Source organism: Heloderma suspectum, chromosome 2 (assembly GCF_057233095.1).
Source record: "Heloderma suspectum isolate Gila_16-S chromosome 2, 16-S_ref, whole genome shotgun sequence".
Lineage (NCBI taxonomy): Eukaryota > Metazoa > Chordata > Lepidosauria > Squamata > Helodermatidae > Heloderma > Heloderma suspectum.
In genome coordinates, this window is record NC_139459.1 from 223,905,465 (window position 1) to 223,911,081 (window position 5,617).

General features: G+C 47.1%; 1 non-coding gene across 1 annotated transcript; it reads left to right on the top strand.

Annotated features, from left to right (window-relative positions):
* The first annotated feature begins 393 nt into the window (after positions 1 to 393).
* On the top strand, positions 394 to 470 carry LOC146354127 (small nucleolar RNA SNORD66). Its single transcript, XR_014788716.1, has one exon. It is a non-coding gene; the product is annotated as a small nucleolar RNA SNORD66 (small nucleolar RNA).
* The last annotated feature ends 5,147 nt before the right edge of the window (positions 471 to 5,617 follow it).

Genomic DNA, 5,617 nt, shown 5'->3' on the forward strand with positions numbered 1-5,617 from the left:
CCTTCTGCTATCAAAATGTGGACAACCTGATAAGCCAGCCATGAAATTGCAAGAGGGCAAAAGTACAGACCGGGTCTCTTTTACACGTATTTCCAAGTTTCATGAACACCATGATGTGCAGATGCTCCCTGGCTATTCATCATGAGTGCAGGTGATGCAGGTGACGCAGGTTCCTGCCTGATTTCCTTCTTGAAATTAGTATTAACGCATCAGCCTTTTCTGACACTCCCATCCTCAATCTGTTTTATATCGGTGGTACTTTGTCCCAAAGCTGGAGCCATCATCCTGAGTTTCATTGTGCAAGATCGCCACTTTTATTGCACCTGCATCAAGGTGGCAGCAAGCAAGTTATCCATCTTGAGCACAATATTTGAGGGCTAAGGACGGTCCTTTTTCTTCTGATAAACACTTCTTTGATGCCAAATAATTGGGCTTGTGATACATAGTTAAGGGGGTGAGGACCTGAAGTGAGCTGGGTAACCTGGCAAGTGTTTCCCCACCCCAATGTTCTGTAGAAGTGAAGTTCTTGCTCTGATTCTCTGAAGTTTCTGGCAGGCATTGCTGCATTTCAACAGTGCCAATGGGACCAGAAAAAAACAGCTGTAAGGCTGGGAACCAAAGTCAAAAAAGAAACAGCTGCACCAATTGAATTCCCAGCGTTTTTCGACACAAGTCTTTATCAAGGGAAAAACTCTTGGAGATTCTTCTAGAGGATTCCCTCTCCCTTGCTTCTTCCAAAGAAGACTACTTAAGGTAGGATACTTTTCAGTCTTCTTTGGAAGAAGCAAGGGAGAGGGAATCCTCCAGAAGAATCTCCAAGAGTTTTTCCCTTGATAAAGACCAAGTGTTGAAACATGTTGGGAATTCAATTGCTGCATTTCCCCTAGGACAGGGATGAGGGCTGGGTGGGGGGCACATCAAACCCTCTCGGAGTCCCAATCCAGCCCTTCTGGGGCTCCTCAGATGGCCAGGCCCTTTTCCCCTGGCCCTGTCCTCTCCCCCCACCCCCAACTTGGGTGGTTTCCTGGCTTTTGTACAGTATTTTTTCCCCCATTCTAAAAAGTCGAAATGCCTCTCCCAAGGCTTAGCTGCTCGCAGCAAGAGATTTGCATAAGTGACGATATGCTGGCATTTTGCCTCTATCTTTGGCCCCACTGCTTTTGCTTTGCTCCCTCCCCTTTGCCTTCGATCCTGCCCACCATGGGAATGCGGCCCCTGAGAGCTTCTCTGAAAGTGAATTCGGCTCTCAGGCTGAAAGAGGTTCCCCTGCCCTAGGGGTACAAGCTGGGCTGAAAGGTGTCAGGAGCACCCTAGCTGCCTCTTGCAGTCCTCACCAATAGCCAACTCAGGACACAGATGATGAGGAATTATTTCCAAGACTTTATTCCTTTATTACTTTATGACTCTTTCAGAATACCAGTTGCTAGCGCCAAAGCAAGGAACAGCACCGGGGAAAGATAGCTGAGTAGCCTAAGCTCCAGGTAAGGCAGTTGGTCCCCATTTGAAGGAGAACCACAAGAAGACCCTGAACTTATGGGCTAGGGAGAGATCCTCCCTCTTTCCCTTGGGTCCTCGGGATGCGACTGTTGTTTGTGCGCCAAACGAGTGCTACGTCTCCTTTCGGCGCCCTCCATCTGCCATCGCTCCCTGCGTCTGCGCCGAGCATCCAGCAAGCCCCCCTCCAGTGCTCTCTCACTGCCAGGGTCACTATCTATCCCAGGAATGCTGGCAGGAGGAATCTCTGCCAGTTGCTGTGGCTCTGAGAGATGAGCGCACTCCTCTCCCATGGATTGCTGTTCCTCCTCAGAATCAGAACTGCTCTGGGGCTCTATGGGCTCAGTTTCCACCCTGACAAAAGGAGCCTAAAAGGAGCTTGCTTCCACCTTGGCATTATGGTGTTGTGCCAAGACTGGGGTGAGTGCAATGTTACTTATGGGGAATGGTGGGGCACACCAGGCCTTGGGGAGCTGAAGGCACATGTTACAGTGGTGCAAAAGAGTAATCGTAAATTAGGCAACATTTGCAACAGCTTCCTTCACCTTATCTAATTTATACACAGAAAAGCAAGAGCCTGCAACCTGCTCCCCTGGGGGACATTGTATAGGTCCTGATGTATATTTCAGAGGGCATTTCCCCAGTTTAGGATTCTCCCATGAAAAGAAAGATGACCCAGACTGGACACCAGATGCAGCAACTACTATAGGAACTGCTGTTATTTCCTTCCCCCTTGCGTGGTTATGACGAGATGAAGCAGGTCTTAAAGCTGGAACCTTTTTGCTCTAGGAAAATTATGTATGACACTTTACATACGGATTAGATAATTAATGTATGCCCTGATTTCCTTCACCGTAACATAAAAAGGGTGAGATAACGGCACTATAATTCCAGATAATTAAAGAGCGATCGACTTGGAGTAGCTTCTACTGCTTGGGATGTGTGTCCCTCTGTCATTAACACCACTGAAGCCCTCTCTATTCTTCACACCTCATTGCAAGCGGCACTCTGGGCGGCTGGCTCCCCAGAGAGGGAAGTGCTACAGAGCACCGTCTGACTAAAACAGATGCTGTTCCCTGCCACACTCTCTGGTGTCGTTTGGACCAATTTGTAACATATTTGGGCCACATGGAAGCATCATTTATGAATTTGCATCCATCTGTTCTCTATAAACTACCTGATGATGCCTAGTTCAGCCACCCAAGAACTCTGTAGAAGTTGCAGTAAGGATCTGTGACAAAGATGCCGAGCTTCAAACTGCCTGGAAACCACACTATGTGAATCTGGGGGCCCTGATTTCAGAGGTATTCAGAGCAGGAAGGCTTTACTCATTGGCTAGATAAATGTTTGCATGCCTAGGCTGAGTCCTGGCAACCAAACAGGGTCCAACCAACGCTGAGATCTGGCGAGCTAAGAAATAAATTCTGGCCTGGCACAACACTTACCTGAAAAGCTCCATAATGCGGTTCTGCCACACAGACTACACACCAAGGGGCAGGAAAATGCAGTGTGTGGGGTGGCACACGTGTATGTGCATCCCTCCCCCCGCAATTCCTTCTTATAACACTTGGCCACACACATCACCTCTCACATGTCTACTCATGTTGGGGGTGGGTGGGACAGAAAGAGGAAGGTGACTTCTGCAGCCTCCCTCTGTTCCCTTGTCCCCACAGTCATCCACCCTTTTTCTTTTTCCGTTTTTTTAATTTGCACCAAAGGTTCTACATCTAAAGGAAACCCTTTTTTTGCCTGTATGCCACCTTTCTAATTTAAAATGATGTCTAGGCCACTTTTAAGGGTGAAAATGTCCTCCCGACACATCTACTTGAACACGTGGTAACACTTTTGCCTGCTATTGAACCATACCGGCATCTTTATGGCATGTGTGCATATTTTGGGATCCTCATTGTGTGTGTTCTTTAGGTTTGAAAAAGCGTTCATGCTGCATTCATGCTTTAAATAATGGGCCAGTGCCGTTTTACTGCCTGAAGTAGAGCCCAAAGGGTACCCATACCCCCAATCCCTTGCTAGGACCAATATTTTACAAAGTCTTGCTGCACCATCTTTATCTCTTTCCCCACCACGATGCTGCCTGAAGCGGATTGTTTCACTCCACTGCACAGCAGGGCCGGCCCCACAAGGGTGGATATGCAGATGCACCTACCACAAAACTGTCCAGAGTTTGTTGGAGTGGGCACCCTGCCCCTTACCATGCATATAAGGAGGGATGTACAGATTTTGTTAAATCCATTCTGCTTATGTTTTGAAGATTGTTGGGCATTTTTGGTTCCATCATCCGCTCATTGACAGAATCCATTTTTTAAACCAAAATTTCCTTCTACTTGCGTTAATGTGCATTAGAGATAATGTGCACTTGCGCAAACGCACTACTCTGTATTAGTTAATGCGAATCCCCCAAAAAAGTGAAAAACGGGTCCACAAGTCCATAGAATCCATAGAAAAAGCTAGTCTGCTGTGGAATCTGCAGAAGAGAAATCCGAATTCATTTGAATCTATTGCGGATCTCTCTGACATCCCTACATACAAGTAGCTGTGTAGTCGAATACATTTCCAGTAACACGCTTACTACCACACAACTCAAAAGCAGCCCTTGCTATATTTGCTACCCAGTGCCCAGATAAGCAGAAGTAGAACATACTTTTCACAAGGATAGAGGTTCACAAGGGCTGCTTGCACTATCTTGTACCATCTCCTTTAGCATCTGGCCTGGCTGAGAATATTTGTGAAGAGAATATGGATTGATGATTGCATGTAACATAGGGATTGATGAACTGGTCAGCTTCAATTTCTCCTGCATTCGAGTTTTTAAAATCTCAAGTTCTTCCCATCCCAAATATGATTAATTTTCTGAATTTTGGTAAATCCTTTTCAAAAATGAACCAGAACAAAATTCTCACACATCTGCACTAGCCAAATCCAATAGATACAGCTATTCCCAGAACAGAGATGGCCATGTTGTACCTGCCTGCCATATTGCTGTTAAAGATGAGAAGCCTGTCAGAAAAAAAGGTGGCAACCGTACTTCAGCACTAACATGGTTGAATGCACAAAGATACAAACCCAGTTTTTTAAGAGCTAAGCACTCAAAGCCCTCTGCCAAGATGGACGAATCTGTTGGTTTCAGTTTCTGCCACATAGGGATGTCAGAGAATTCCGCCACGGATCTCGGTGAGGCTGAATGCCAGTGCATTCGGCCCCCCGAAATCTGTGGCGGAACGGCCTGCCCCCCCTGCCCCCCCGTGGATCCCCCCCGGGACAAGACTTACCTGTGGCGGATGTTCCGGGTGGCGGCGGCTCTGGAGGCGGCTTCAGTGGTGGCGGCTTTGGCGGCTGGTCTTCCAACCGGCTGCCGCCACCACCATTTGCAGTCTGGATGTTTGGGGTTTGTTTGTTTTTACAGAGACGTGATAGGCTACGTAAAGACTTATGTAGCCTATCACATCCCGGTTAAAAACAAAAACAAAAACAGCGTACACAAATGGCGGCGGCTACAGCCGCCACCATTTGCGTTCCTTAATTTTCGCCATCTTAGTCTACGTAAATATTTATGTAGACTATTACGGTGAATCAAAAAGGGATGCAAATAGTGCCCACTACACTATTTGTGTTCCCCTTTATTTTCGCCATAATAGTCTACGTAAATATTTACATAGACTAAGACAGTGAAAAATAAGGAACGCAAATGGTGGCGGCCGTAGCTGCCACCATTTGCATATGCCGTTTTGTTTTGTTTTTTACCCAGCAGCCACCACGGCTGGAAATCCGGCTGTGGATGGCCCTGGCCTGGCCGGCTGCTCCACGGAGCCGCCACAGAGCAGAGCCGGCCGTCGAGGATTCCGGGGGGAGGGACGGAACACCTCCCCCCCCCATGAACAGAATCCACGAAAAGGTAAGTCACTTTCATACATCACTACGAGTCCCACGTTCACATTTTTTAAATCTCAAGTTCTTTCCATCCCAGATATGAAGAATGTTGTGAAGTCTGGTAAATTCTTATCAGAAACTAAGTGAAACAAAATTCTCCCCCATCCCTAATGTGACATGGCAGATGAATGATTCAAATGCCTCAGGCCTCAGTAGCAATAAATGGATTTTGTTCCAT